Here is a 15,292-nt window from a genome sequence, read left to right on the forward strand (position 1 = left end):
CAAGAGGCCCTTCTCCTTTCTTCCTTTATTTTTCCTTTTGGATGCACATGTACCTATTTGTTCCTGAGGGTATTCTGTTCCTCGGAGGGCTTTTTCAGTTCTAAGTATCTGCTTCCATGTGTCATCTTTCTGCCCTATGTCATCCAAGAAGTGCAGATGTGTGACATAAAATGTCTGTAAGACTTGAAGGCTTTGGTATACTGGCCAGATGTGGGGCTGACGATGGCAGGAGATCCCTTATGTGAAGCATACTGCAACAGTAAAGAGAAGGACATCTACTGTTATAGTAAGATTTTACACAGATGTACTTTCTCCACTGAGACTGCGGTGGTAGTGCTGCGGTAGCGTTGTCGCCTCACAGTAAGATGCTGTCTGGTTAAATTCTCTGCTAGAGCGTATTCTGTGTGGAGATATGCGTGAATGGGCGTACCTTCATTGAAGGTTGTGCGTCAGGGCTGGCAACTTGGCATGTAAAAATCTTCTGGCAATCATTAGTGGACCGGAGGTCCACTGTGGCGACCCCTAACTGGGAAAAGCCGAAATACGCTACTACTTTCTTCACAGAAGGATAGACGGAGAATATACCTTTCATCGGCTGATCAGAAAGTAACCCTGAGTTCTACATTCTACCTTTTCATAAAGATCACAAGTGCCTTAATGACAGAAGTGTGCACCCTGACTGGAATAGCTGGGAAAGAGCAGTGCTAAAGGTCAGCAGCATGCCAGTCTGTGTAACACAGGAAGTAGATCCCAGAGGTGCTGAGTTATTCTTCTTTAGCACAGGAAGTGGATGCACTAGTAAGGCCACACAAGCAGAAACTTGAGCAATGTTGAATAAAGGCACCCAGATAGTTTAAGTGGTAGTTAGAAACAAGTGAGCTACTAAAACACAGAAACTTCCAAGCATACTTAGATATACTACCAACACATGTAATTCCATATGAACTGCGGAATAAGACCGTCCCAGATGCACTGAATGTAGAGAAAAGCACTTTTGGTGAACATCATTGAAGTAGTACTGTTAATGAATTTTAATTGTGCCCTGACTTAGGAATGGAGTCCAGTCCTGTCTTTGTATTACACAATCCTATACATTTCATAGGTTCATAGGTTCAAACTAGGCTATCTGCCCAAGGGCATTTACAAGCCTAGCCCAGAGTTTTGTGGCTTTCGCCACCCCTTTAGTTTGAATAAAACTATGCCTATTATTTTGCTGTGCCTCTGTCAAGCAGTGACACTGAGGTAATCCCTGGGGTATATCTGCGATCTCCCATCCATTGGTCAAGATTTCTCTCGAACACGGCCAGCGAGGTGCTCTGCCTCACATGTACCGGGATTTTGTTCCACAGCATAGGTAGTCTCTGGGTGATGAATCTGTCCCTCCAGCACATCCTATTAATAACCGTGCCAAGGTTTAAGTCTCCCGCCCTTGTAGTTCTGAGGGATCTAGATTTTTTGAGGTGAAGCATGTTCATCAAATCTGGGTTTGACATGGCCTTGTATGTCAGGCACAGGTCACCTCTGAACAAGCGGTAAGCAACTGAATATAGCTGGAGTTCTTTCAGTCGGGCAGCATAAGACATATTTTTGAGACCCTTTATCCTTTTGGTGAGGAACTTTTGGGGCCTTTCCAGCTGCTGCAGGTGTCCGGTCAGATACATTCCGAATGGGGCATTGTACTCAATCATTGGTCTGATGAGTGATGAGTACAGGGGGACGATGACCTCCCTTGATCTAGATGTGAATCCCTTCATGATCAGGTGGGCAATGTAGAAGGTCTAGAAAACCAAAACAAAGCGAAAAAACCAAGTAACCAAAACAGAGCCAGAAGACGAGATGAAAAACCAAAAGCAATAGCGTACTCCAATGTTTAATACCCGCTTTCGTCACAAGACTTCCTCAGAATGCAACAAATCACCTTCAACAAAACATTTAAATACTAATACTAATTACATACAAATTACTAATTAATCAATAAACCTAAACAATTAAAATGTAAAAATGCTATGTAATTAAGTAACTGCTAATGCCATTTCTACCATTAGGTTATTTCTAGAATTGATTTTGGAGAATAATTTTTTTCTTTTTGGAAAGAAGTATTATAGACGAAAGAAAGGGGTGGCCATGGGGTCATCGGCTGCTCCAGCTTTTGCCAATGTAGTCATGGCTTGGTGGGAATTTGAAGTTATGCCAACCTTGAACAGGAAATTTAATATTAATTTTTATTGTCGTTTTATTGATGACGTATTATTTGTTATTGAGGGTGACTCCTCTACAGTTGACAGTTTGATTTTTGATATCAATAAATCTTCTGATTTTTTGAGATTTACAAAGGGAAGTGTAGGACTGCAGGTTAATTTTTTGGATGTATTACTATATTGGGATGAAAAAGATTACAGGTTTCACAGCAGGGTTTTTCGTAAAGAGACATTCACCAATGGTTACTTGCATTATTCTAGTAATCATCCTAGGCATGTTGTTAAGAACATCCCCCGTGGTCAATTTATACGTGCTAGTCGAATGACGTCAAAATGTAGTGACCTCTTTGAAGAATTTGATATTATTATTTCTTTATTTAGACAGAGGGGATACAATATTGTTGAATTGACACAGACAAAAGACGAGATTTTGACTAGACGCACTACTTCCTTTAAAGCTTTACTAGATTATCCTGCACTACCAACCAGTGTTGGTAGTGATTTAGACACGAGAAAAGACATTAATCCACATGTCACGTGCTCCTTGGACATTAGTTCCGATGGTGGACAGATTAAGCAAATTATAATTAATAATTGGAGGATAATAAATGGAAATAACGATATACGAAAGGTAGTGGGTGATCGACCGTTGTTTGTTTTTAGGAATCATAATAATTTAAAGAAAATTTTAGAATTCAACACTCAAGTTCAACTGAATATGCACACTAACAAAACCGGTATGCATTGCTGTCATGGTTGCAACACATGTAGGTTTATTTCTGAGGGACCTTACATTAAAATTGATAATATAGATCAAACATTTAAAGTTCCTGGTTACGTTGATTGCAACTCAAAGGGGGTTGTTTATATTAGCCAATGTTCTGGATGTTCAGCATTCTACATTGGCATGACGACCAGATGTCTTAAAACTAGAATTAGAGAGCATTTGTACAGCATTAAAACCAGGGATGAAAACAATGCTCTTTTTAAACATTCAGTTGTTTGTAATAATTTTAAAAAATTTTTATTTTCTATTTTGGATATTGTGCATTCTGATTTAAGGGCAGGTGATTTTAAAAATTTTTTAGAACAACGTGAGACTATTTGGCAAGTTAAATTAAATTCTGATAAATTTCCAGGATTAAACGACACCATTAATGTGAAATGTTTTTTAAAATATAGGAAATTACATGTTGACAAAGACTGTAATACCTTGTTACTGCTTACTTAATTACATAGCATTTTTACATTTTAATTGTTTAGGTTTATTGATTAATTAGTAATTTGTATGTAATTAGTATTAGTATTTAAATGTTTTGTTGAAGGTGATTTGTTGCATTCTGAGGAAGTCTTGTGACGAAAGCGGGTATTAAACATTGGAGTACGCTATTGCTTTTGGTTTTTCATCTCGTCTTCTGGCTCTGTTTTAATGTAGAAGGTCTTCCTAACTACTTTAGCAACGTGAGTGTCAAACGAAAGGTTACTGTCAACCTGGGTCCCCAGATCCCTGATAACTTCTTCTGTGCTCAGTGGATTGCCACCTATATGGTAGCTAGGGGTAACCTTGTTTTTCCCAAAGGGTATGACTATGCATTTCTTGGTGTTTAACTTTAGGCCATGGCTCTGGCACCAGTTATCCGTTTCTGTGAGACCCTTCTGAAGGATTTCTGTGTCAGATGTGTTTTCGACTATGGCGCCCAGTTTGCAGTCATCTGCAAACTTTGTCAGCCATAACCCTCCTGTGTTTGCTTGTACTTCAGAAAAGTAGATGCCGAACAAGAGTGGGCCCAGGACTGAGCCCTGTGGGACACCACTTGTGACAGGCTTTGAGTCTGACATGGCGCCAGCAACTCTGACCCTGTGGGTTCTGTCACTTAGCCAGTTTGCAACCCATCTTGTGATGTATGGCTTTACATTTAAGCTGATGAGTTTTTCAATGATACCTGAGTGGGGTATTGTGTCAAAAGCCTTTGCCAGGTCGAGGTAGGCTGTATGGACTGCCTTTCCCTCATCAATGGCCTTGGTGACTGTTTCGAAAAAGTCAACCAAGTTTAAAAGGCATGATCTGCCTTTGACAAAGCCAAACTGGGTTGGATCCAAAGTCTGCAAGTTCCCTATGTCTTTATTTATGAGTTCCATTATGATCCTCTCCATGGCTTTGCAGATCAGGCTTGTCAAGCTGATGGGACGGTAATTTCCAGGGTCGGTGGAGGCACCACCTTTGTGAAGTGGGACCACAGTTGCCGTGCGCCACTCCTTGGGTACGTATCCTGAGGTGAGGCTAAGATTAAACAGCTGTCCGAACTGCGGGTTTAATTCCTCATTGAGTTAGTGGAGCACACAGCCGGGGACACCATCCGGTCCCATGGATGCTGTGTTTTTCGCCTTAGAGAGAGCAGTTCTCACCTGGGCGTTAGAGATGTTTGGGGGGCTACAATCCTCTGGTATAGATATCTCTCCTTTTTGGGGGGGGGGGGGAGAAGTTTGCACTGAACCTGTCAGCCAGTATATTGGCAATGTCTGTAGGTTCGGTAATTTTCACATCATTTTAAACTAATTCTGAGCATATCTGGGAGTTTCCTCCCAGGTTTCTAACATAGCTAAAGAAGGCCTTATGATTGTCATTTGAGTCCTTAGCAATTTTTCTCTCAAAATTTGCCTTGGATTATTTTATGAGAGCTCTTAGTTTTTTACTTATAATGATCAAAGGTGTCTTACCTTTTAAGGATTTTGCTCTATCTTGTAGTAGCTTCCTCCTTTTGTTGTAGAGCTTGTTTATGGCTGGGGTCCACCAGACTGGACGCTTGCCTTTGGTACAAAGAGTCTTTGTTTTGTTTGGGATTGCCTGATCCATGCAGTCCTGTAGGTGCTGGTAGAAGGCATTTGTAAGTGATTCAGCAGCTTGAGTAATGTTTACCACCGGCTCGGGGGCCTTAAAAGAGACCACACTAGTCTTTAGAAGTGTGAAGTCGGCTTTTGAGAAGTTCTTCACTGTGGTCTTTTTTATCTCAGGTGGGGGCGGGATGAGGACCTCCAGTGAGATTAGTTTATGATCTGATCTCACCAGTGAGGGGTATACTTCCGGTGTTGAACATTGTGATCCCATGTTCGTGATGATGAGATCAAGTATGTTTTCACCACTTGTGGGGATGGTGACTAGTTGTTCCATGGCATTTGAGTTTATGAACTCCAGGAACCTTTGGGCTAGAGTGTTTGGGCTTGAGTAGTGATCCCAGTCTATATTAGGGTAGTTGGCATCACCTAGTATGATGGTGTTTGGAGATACATTTATCCCCTCCAGTGTTTTCAGGAAAGCTATGTGAGTTTCCTGAGTTTGAGAGGGTGGCCTGTAACATGCTACAAATTGCAGAGCAGTCTTGCCTATGGTTAATTGCACCTGGATGGTCTCCGATGCATCGTGCGTTGCCACCAACCTTGAGGTATGGGTGTCCTTGATGAATATGGACACCCCCCTCCTTTCTTGGTGTTGTCTGGATTTTGGGGCCGGAACGCATGATATGAGGTAAAACCTGATAGTGCTGGGGTGCTCTCAGGAGCCTTGAACCAGGTTTTAGTTACAGCACAGACATCGATGTTCTCCATACTGAGAAGTGCCTCGAGTGCGTGCATCTTCAGGTTGAGACTTCTGGCATTGAGCAGCATTACCCTTAGTTTTTTTCCTTTTTTGTGTTCTAGGGTGGTAGGTTTAGAATTTGAGCCTTGCCTAAAAAGGCACTATGGGGTGGCAAGAGCCTTTGCCAATATCCGGAAGCCCAGGGGTGACAGGTGCAAGCCGTCCCTTGCGAAGCAGCGTGGCTTGTCCAGCATGTCATCCCAGGCAGACAGACATTGGATCCCCTTTGAATGACACCAGAGTTTAAGCCAATTATTAAAGCTGATCATCTTATCTTTGTATTGTGGCATCATTCTTGGTGAAGGTAGGATACTGCTCAAGGTCAGGGTCATACCTGCCTGGGCTACATAATCAGAGAGCTCCTCAATGTCTCTTTTCATGTAGTCCAAGGAGGTATGTCTCAGGTCCTCAAGTTCCTTTTCAGAAATCCTGCTGCAGATCCTGAGACCATTTCACAGGGACCCAAGGGCATTAAAGCTACTACTGCCAAAAATCCTACCTCCTCTGATAGAGACTCCAGGGCGCTGGATAAATGGGGTAAGAAGATATACACTTTTGAAACTTTGGCCATTAGGGCCTTAAACTGCCAGTTTCATATGTTAAAGTATCAGCATGTTACTGGATTGCTTAAACAGAAAATGATTCCTGATTGTGCTGAACATGAGGACTTCCAGGATTTATTGCATTCTGCTGAACAAGTTGGAAAACATACTTTGCAGTGTGGTTGTGATTCACTAGAGGCATCTTGCAGGGCTGCTGTAACTGAGTCTATACTTAGAAGGCATGTTTGTCTTAAGGAGCAATCCTTGCCAGATCATGTTAAAGCAAACTTACTAGATGCTCCCCTAAATCAGGACCGCCTGTTTGGCAACAAGGCTGAAGTAGTTCTTAAATATGGAGGAAAAAGCTAAATCTATGCAAACTGTTAAAGATTTTTTACAAATACAACCTCCAAGATTTAGTAGGCATTGGCGTTCTAAGAATTGGTCCTTTCCTGCCTCTTCCAGATCTTCTCTGTCCAAACCCTAATCCATCAGAACACCCAGGCTTCAGTCCCAGGGTACGCACAGGACTAAGCAGTGGGGGGGGGCCTCCACTTCTAAATCTGGGAGTAATAAAACTCCCCCCATGGTAAACTGTCTTAATGACTTCTTTTTAAATATTCCAAGCACTTCTCAACTGACTGCATGAAGAGCAATCTTTCCCCCCAAAGGGGCAAAGAACTGGGAACTCATTACCCAGGACAAATGGGTTTTAAATAGTGTCCCAAGGATACAGATTTCATTTCCACACGTTACCAACACCAAGCGGTTGGCCAGATCTACCCCCAAATCAGTGAGCTGATGTCCAAAAGCAAGTACTCTCTCTCTCTCTCTCTCTCTCTATCTCTCTCTCAAGCATAGGGCTATTCAGTTGGTACCAGAAGAGGAAAAGGGACAATGTTTCTACTAGAGACTTTTCCTGGTACCCAGAAAAGATAATTCATGGTGTCTTATCCTGGACCTGTCAATTCTAAACACCTTTTTGATTCCAAAATTCAAGATGCTGACTCTTCACCAGTTGCTTCCTGTGCTAGGCAAAGATGCCTGGCTGGCAACACTAGATTTAAAGGAAGCATACCTGCACATCCCAAGCAGGGAATCTTGTGGAAGATACCTGCACTTCAAAGCAGGCTACACGCACTCTCAGTTCTCTGCACTGCCCTTAGGCTTATCTACTGCGCCCAGGGTATTCACAAAGTGCCTAGCTCCAGTCTTTGCCTTTTGCAAGCAAAGAAATATTGAAATATACCCATACCTGGACGATTGTCTAATTCAGGCAGAAAGCCTGGACATACTTATGAATCATCTGGCCTTTGTACAAAGGGTGCTAACTTGTCTGGGGTACACCATAAATGTAAAGTCACACCTGGTACCCTGTCACCAAATTATATTCCTGGGAGCAAGCTTGATTACAACTTCCCAGATGGCTTTCCTCATGCCAGTGAAATTCATTTGACAACCTACTTCAAACAAGTGACAATAAAAAACCTGTCTGCAGGGCAAATACTACAAGCCTTTGAGGTTCATGGCCACCTGCATTCTTCTAATTCCATATGCAAGACTGCATATGAGGAAACTGCAATGCTATCTAAAAAGCCTATGGTGTCAACATTCTCAGGATCTAGAAGCAATGATCTCTGCCATACCTTGCCTACACTTTGAGTTCCTTTTCTGGGCAGAGGCCTGCCACCAAATCAAGGGACTACCATTCACTCCACCTCTTTTACCATCCCCTCAGTAAATCAGTGATGGGTATCATTTTGGAGGCAAGGAGGCCTAGTACTAAAAAATCTTATGCTGAAAAATCAAAGATTCTGTGTGTGGAACCTCTCAAGGGATGAGCACAGCAGCGCCCAATTTACCTCCGATTTTACAATACTTAACTGAGATGCTTCACAAGGGCCTGTCTTTTTCCTCCATCAAAATTCACGCCTCAGCCATTTCAGCTCATAACACAGAACCTCCTCTCTTCTCTCATCCACTGCTCAAGCAGTTCCTCAGAGAGGCCAAAAATTTAAGACCATTTTTGATTTCGATTTCTTTACCATCATCTTTTGGAGGACCCATGATCAGTTTAGTAGTATGTACAATTCTGAGGAACTTAGCATAAAGTAGGTCCCAGGGATACTGAGGTCATTCTTTAACTGTATAAGGCACTGGTGCAGATTCTGGTTGTATTTGGCTTAGAGAATGGATCCCAAAATTGATATGGTCATTCCTTCGTTGTACAGGACACTGGTAAGGCCACACTTGGGGTATTCTGTACAGTTCTGGGAGTATATACCATTAGTAATGGATTCCTACAGATCTTGAGATTATCATTCTGCTGTAGAGGGCACTATTTTGGTCACACATGGGACACTATGTCATGTTCCAGGGGTACACAACATGCAAAGTGGATTCTAGAGATGATGCTGTATGCTTTCATTGTAAAATAGACTAGTAAGATCACATTGGGGTACTGCAGACAGTTTCAGGGGCACACAACAGCAAAGTGGATTCTAGAGATAATGCTGTATGCTTTCATTGTAAAGGAGACTAGTAAGATCACATTGGGGTACTGCAGACAGTTTCAGGGGTACACAACATGCAAAGTGGATTCTAGAGATGATGCTGTATGCTTTCATTGTAAAGGAGACTAGTAAGATCACATTGGGGCACTGCAGACAGTTTCAGGGGTACACAACATGCAAAGTGGATTCTAGAGATGATGCTGTATGCTTTCATTGTAAAGGAGACTAGTAAGATCACATTGGGGTACTGTAGACAGTTTCAGGGGTACACAACATGCAAAGTGGATTCTAGAGATGATGCTGTATGCTTTCATTGTAAAGGAGACTAGTAAGATCACATTGGGGTACTGCAGACAGTTTCAGGGGTACACAGCATGCAAAGTGGATTCTAGAGATGATGCTGTATGCTTTCATTGTAAAGGAGACTAGTAAGATCACATTGGGGTACTGCAGACAGTTTCAGGGGTACACAACATGCAAAGTGGATTCTAGAGATGATGCTGTATGCTTTCATTGTAAAGGAGACTAGTAAGATCACATTGGGGTACTGCAGACAGTTTCAGGGGTACACAACATGCAAAGTGGATTCTAGAGATGATGCTGTGTGCTTTCATTGTAAAGGAGACTAGTAAGATCACATTGGGGGTACTGCAGACAGTTTCAGGGGTACACAACATGCAAAGTGGATTCTAGAGATGATGCTGTATGCTTTCATTGTAAAGGAGACTAGTAAGATCACATTGGGGTACTGCAGACAGTTTCAGGGGTACACAACATGCAAAGTGGATTCTAGATATGATGCTGTATGCTTTCATTGTAAAGGAGACTAGTAAGATCACATTGGGGTACTGCAGACAGTTTCAGGGGTACACAACATGCAAAGTGGATTCTAGAGATGATGCTGTATGCTTTCATTGTAAAGGAGACTAGTAAGATCACATTGGGGTACTGCAGACAGTTTCAGGGGTACACAACATGCAAAGTGGATTCTGGAGATGATGCTGTGTGCTTTCATTGTAAAGGAGACTAGTAAGATCACATTGGGGGTACTGCAGACAGTTTCAGAGGTACACAACATGCAAAGTGGATTCTAGAGATAATGCTGTATGCTTTCATTGTAAAGGAGACTAGTAAGATCACATTGGGGTACTGCAGACAGTTTCAGGGGTACACAACATGCAAAGTGGATTCTAGAGATGATGCTGTATGCTTTCATTGTAAAGGAGACTAGTAAGATCACATTGGTGTACTGCAGACAGTTTCATGGACATGTGTCATGAAGAGTGGGTTCCAGAGGTGTTTAGGTCATCTTTGAATCATATAGAACAGTGGCAATACCACACCTGCTGTAATGGGTATAGCATTAAGAGTATGTAGCATGAATATGGGTTCTAGAGATCCTGATATCTTCCTTCCATGGTCACATCTAGGCTCACATGTCATGTATTGTGTACAGTGTAAGAGGAACATACCATGAGGAGTGGTTACAGAGATACCAAGGTCATCCCTGTGTTCTGCTGGACAGCGGTAAATCCACATATGTGCTACTGGTTGCTGTTCTGATGGTACACAGCATGTAGAGTGGAACTCAGAAATGCTAAGGTCATCTTTCCATGCTAAGGTCATCTTTCCATTCTACAGGGTAATAGTAAGGCCACTGCTAAAAAACAGTATTTATTTCTGTCAGCAAGTTGGGAAATTATGTTGGTAGAAAGTTTGTAGTACCTTGAACACAGTACTCTTATATCATAGAGGCAGGGGGACAGATTTCCAAAGCACAGCCACACCAAAGAATGTTTCCCACCTGGAAGGGAGTTCTAGGTTATGGTATTTGGTGAATCTGTACACCTAGGATCAGCTGGTCATTGTGCTGCTGTCCATGTGGGACATATGGTTCACACAAGTGTGAGTTGTAGGCAGCAGTTCCTCCTGTCCATTACCTTTGATAGTGTTAGTTTACAGATTTTTGTCTGATGGCAGAAATAATATATTTGGCATTTCACAGTGGTAAAAGTTTGCTTGTCACACATGCCTTACCAGTAGCAGATAAGATAAACAGCTTGTAAGTGTTGCTAAGCTCATGAACCCTCAGATGTAAAACCAAAAACACTATTGATAGCAAGCATATAAAGTACGTAGCACCCACCAACAGATTCTAATAATGTGATGAAAATGAGATGAATGGAGTCGGTGAACAAGAGCAAATGTCTCAATCACATGAGAATTTCTTTTCTTTTGCTTCATTTGTCAAAATGTATTACTTTGTTGTACTGCTATATTTATTGACATCTTCTTCTTTCGGCTGCTCCCATTAGGGGTCACCACAGCGGATCAACTGTTTCCATTTCTTCCTGTCCTCTGCATCTTGCTCTGTCACACCAACCACCTGCATGTCCTCTCTCACCACATCCATAAACCTTATCTTAGGCCTTCCTCTTTTCCTGTTACTTAGCAGCTTCATCCTTAGCATCTTTTCCTCAATATACTCTGCATCCCTCCTCAGCACATGTCCAAACCAATGTAATCTTGCCACTCTGGCTTTGTCTCCAAACCTTCCAATCTGGGCTGACCCACTAATATACTTATTCCTAATCCTGTCCATCCTCGTCACACCCAGTGTAAATTTTTACATCTTCAGCTCAGCCACATCAAGCTCTGACTCCTGCCTTTTTGTCAGTGCCACTGTCTCCAACCCATATAATATATCTGGTCTCACTACCCACTTGTATACCTTCCCTTTCACTCTTACTGGTACTCGTCTGTCACAAATCACTCCTGACACTCTTCTCCACTCACTCCATCCTGCCTGTACTCTCTTCTTCACCTCTCTTCCACACTCACCATTACACTGAACTGTTGATCCCAAGTATTTAAAGTCATCCACCTTTGCCACCTCTACTCCCTGCATCCTCACCATTCCTCTATCCCTCTCATTCACACACACATATTCTGTCTTAGTCCTAATGACCTTCATTCCTCTTCTCTCTAGAGCATATCTCCACCTATCCAGGGTCTCCTCCACCTGTTCCCTACTCTCACTACAGATCACAATGTCATCTGCAAACATCATAGCCCACTGGGACTCCTGTCTGATCTTGTCTGTCAACCTGTCCATCACCATTGCAAATAAGAAAAAGCGCAGAGCTGATCCTTGATGTAATCCCACCTCCACCTTAAACGCATCCAACACTCCCACCACAGACCTCACCGCTGTCACACTACCCTTTTACATATCCTGTACCACTCTTACATACTTCTCTGACACTCCCAACTTCCTCATACAATACCACAACTCCTCTCTAGGCAACCTGTCATATGCTTTCTCTAAGTCCACAAAGACACAATGCAACTCCTTCTGACCTTCTCTATACTTCTCCATCAACACTCTCAGAGCAAACATCATATCTGTAGTGCTCTTTCCTGGCATGAAACCATACTGCTGATCACTAATCATCACCTCCCTACTTAACCTAGCCTTCCACTATTCTTTCCCATAACTTCATGCTGTGACGGATCAATTTAATCCCTCTGTAGTTACTACAGCTCTGCACATCACCCTTATTCTTAAAAATCGGTACCAAAACAAATCTAGTTAAAAACTCCACTGTCATTTCACCTAAACACCTCCATGCTTCCACAGGTATGTCATCTGGTTGAACAGCCTTTCCATTCTTCATCCTCTTCATAGCTGTCCTTACTTCCTCCTTGTTAATCCACTGCACTTCATGATTCACTATCCGCACATCATCCAACCTTCTCTCCCTCTCATTCTCTTCATTCATTAACCCCTCAAAGTACTCTCTCCATCTCCTCAACACATTCTCCTCGCTTGTGAGTACATTTCCCTCATTATCCTTTATCACCTTTACCTTCTGCACATCTTTACTAGCTCAACCCCTCTGTCAGTACAGGTCCTTTTATCCCTCCTTAGTGTCCAAACTTTCATACAGCTCTTCATATGCTTTATCCTTAGCCTTCGCCACCTCTCTCTTTGCCATACACCTCATCTCCTTATACACCTGTCTACGTTCTTCATCTCTCTGACAATCCCACTTCTTCTTTGCCAACCTCTTTCTCTGTATACTCTCATGTACTTCCTCATTCCACCACCAGGTCTCCTTGTCCTCCTTCCTCTTTCCAGATGTCACACCAAGCACCTTTCTAGCCACCTCTCTTACTAGCTCTGCTGTAGTTACACAGATATTTGGTAACTCTTCACTGCAACCCAGTGCCTGTCTTAACTCTTCCATGAACTCCACCTCACAATTACCCTTTTTCAGTTTCCACGATCCTTGGTGCTTCCCTCGCACTCATCCTCCTCTTCTTGATCACCAGTGTCATCCTACAAATCACCATCCTATGCTGCCTAACTACACTTTCCCCTGCCACCACTTTATCACCTCCAATCTCCTTCAGACTGGCCCTTCTACATAAGATATAATCCACCTGTGTGCATCTTCCTCCACTCTTGTATGTCACCCTATGCTCCTCCTTCTTGTTAAAATACATATTCACCACAGCCATGTCCATCCTTTTCACAAAATCCACTACCATCTGACCTTCTGCATTCCTTTGCTTACCACCATACCTACCCATCACTTCCTCATCCCCTCTGTTCCCTTCACCAACATGCCCATTGAAATCTGCTCCAGTCACCACTCTCTCACCCTTGGGTACAGTCATCAGAACTTCATCTAACTCACTCCAAAAATTTTCTTTCTCATCCATCGCACACCCAACTTGCTTCCAACTTGTGGAGCATATGCACTAACAACATTCATCATTACAACATCAATTTCCAGCTTCATAAACCTCACTCTATCCGACACTCTTTTCACCTCCAAAACACTCTTAGCATATTGTTCCTTCAGGATAACCCCTACGCCATTTCTCCTCCCACCCACACCATGATTAAACAATTTGAACCAGCCTATGATACACCTAGCCTTGCTCCCCTTCCATCTGGTCTCTTGCGCACACACAATATATCAACCTTCCTTCTGTCCATCATATGAGCTAGCTCTCTCCCTATACCAGTCATACTACCAACCTTCAAAGTTCCACCCCTAACTATCACAGTCCTAGTCTTTTCCTGCCTTCGGGCATGCCTTCCCCCTCCTCTCCTCCTTCAGCCAACAGTAGCCCAATTACCACCAGCACCCTGTTGGCCAACAGTACTGGTGGCAGTCGTTGTTAACCTGGGCCTCGACTGATCTGGTATGTATATTTGTACTGTTGTCCGCATGCATGATTTGGCAAAATTTTACGCCGGATGCCCTTCCTGACGCAACCCTCCCCATTTATCCAGGCATGTGACCGGCACAAAGAAATGCACTGGCTTGTGCATCCCCAGTGGTTGGGTTGCTATATTTATTGACATGTATTGTAAATATTTTTCAATTTCTTTCAAGGGTTAATCTTATTGTAATGTTTCTGGTGCTTTTCTCCCCAGGTCTCTGCTGAAAAAGGGCTATTCCAGTTCAGTCAGTCAATCCCGTCAACAAATGTAAAATAAATAAATACATTTTCAGATGGGAGCAAAGTGTGGTACTGGGTGATACTGAGGTGTTATAGGGCACGACATATACCTGCTTGAATGCAGGGCTTGCAACACAAAGTTTGGCACTGAGTGATACTGAGGTGTTGTAGGGCACTGCATGTAGCCCCTTGAAAGCAGGGCTTGCAGTACAGACATCTGTCTGGCAGAAGTAATGGTTAAGGGCAGTAGTGTCCTAAAGAGAGAAACTTAAGCCCACCAAGATAGTTCAAAAATTGGAAATTCAGGTGCCATGGAGGATGAAGTTATTCACAGAAGTATGAAGATGGAAGGATACCTTCAAGAATGTTTAATTAGTCAATACTGGTCTGCAGTACTTCTGTTACCACTATCAAGTCATGATGCACCAAGCTAAGAGACAGACACACCCTGACCGTGAACTATCCCACCACCAAGTCATGCTGCACCAAGCCAGGAGAGACAGACACACCCTGATTGTGAACTGTCCCACCAAGTCATGATACACCAAGCTAGCAGTGATGGACACACCCTGACCATGGACTGTCCCAGCAAGTCATGAAGCACCAAACGAAGAGAGATAGACGCACCATGATAGTGAATTGTCCCACCAAGTCATGAAGCACCAAGCTAAGAGAGAAGGACATACCCTGACAGTGAACTGTTCCATCAAGTCATGATGCACCAAGCTAGGAGAGACAGGCACACCCTGACCATGAAGTGTCCCACCAAGTCATGATATACCAAGTTAGGAGAGATGGGCACACCTTGACCATGAACTGTCCCAGCAAGTCATGATGTACCAAACCAAGAGAGACAGACATACTCTGATAGTGAATTGACCCACCAAGTCATGAAGCACCAAGCTAAGAGAGAAGGACATACCCTGA

The 15,292-nt window shown here is 42.9% G+C and overlaps 1 protein-coding gene across 3 annotated transcripts in view; it reads left to right on the top strand.

Moving 5' to 3' along the window:
- Positions 1 to 15,292, top strand: part of LOC122812883 — a 169,493-nt gene that overhangs the window by 100,055 nt on the left and 54,146 nt on the right. The gene's annotated exons all lie outside the window — the stretch shown is intronic.

The sequence above is a fragment of the Protopterus annectens genome, chromosome 10.part0 (genome assembly GCF_019279795.1).
Source record: "Protopterus annectens isolate FY-2018-M chromosome 10.part0, PAN1.0, whole genome shotgun sequence".
NCBI lineage: Eukaryota > Metazoa > Chordata > Ceratodontiformes > Protopteridae > Protopterus > Protopterus annectens.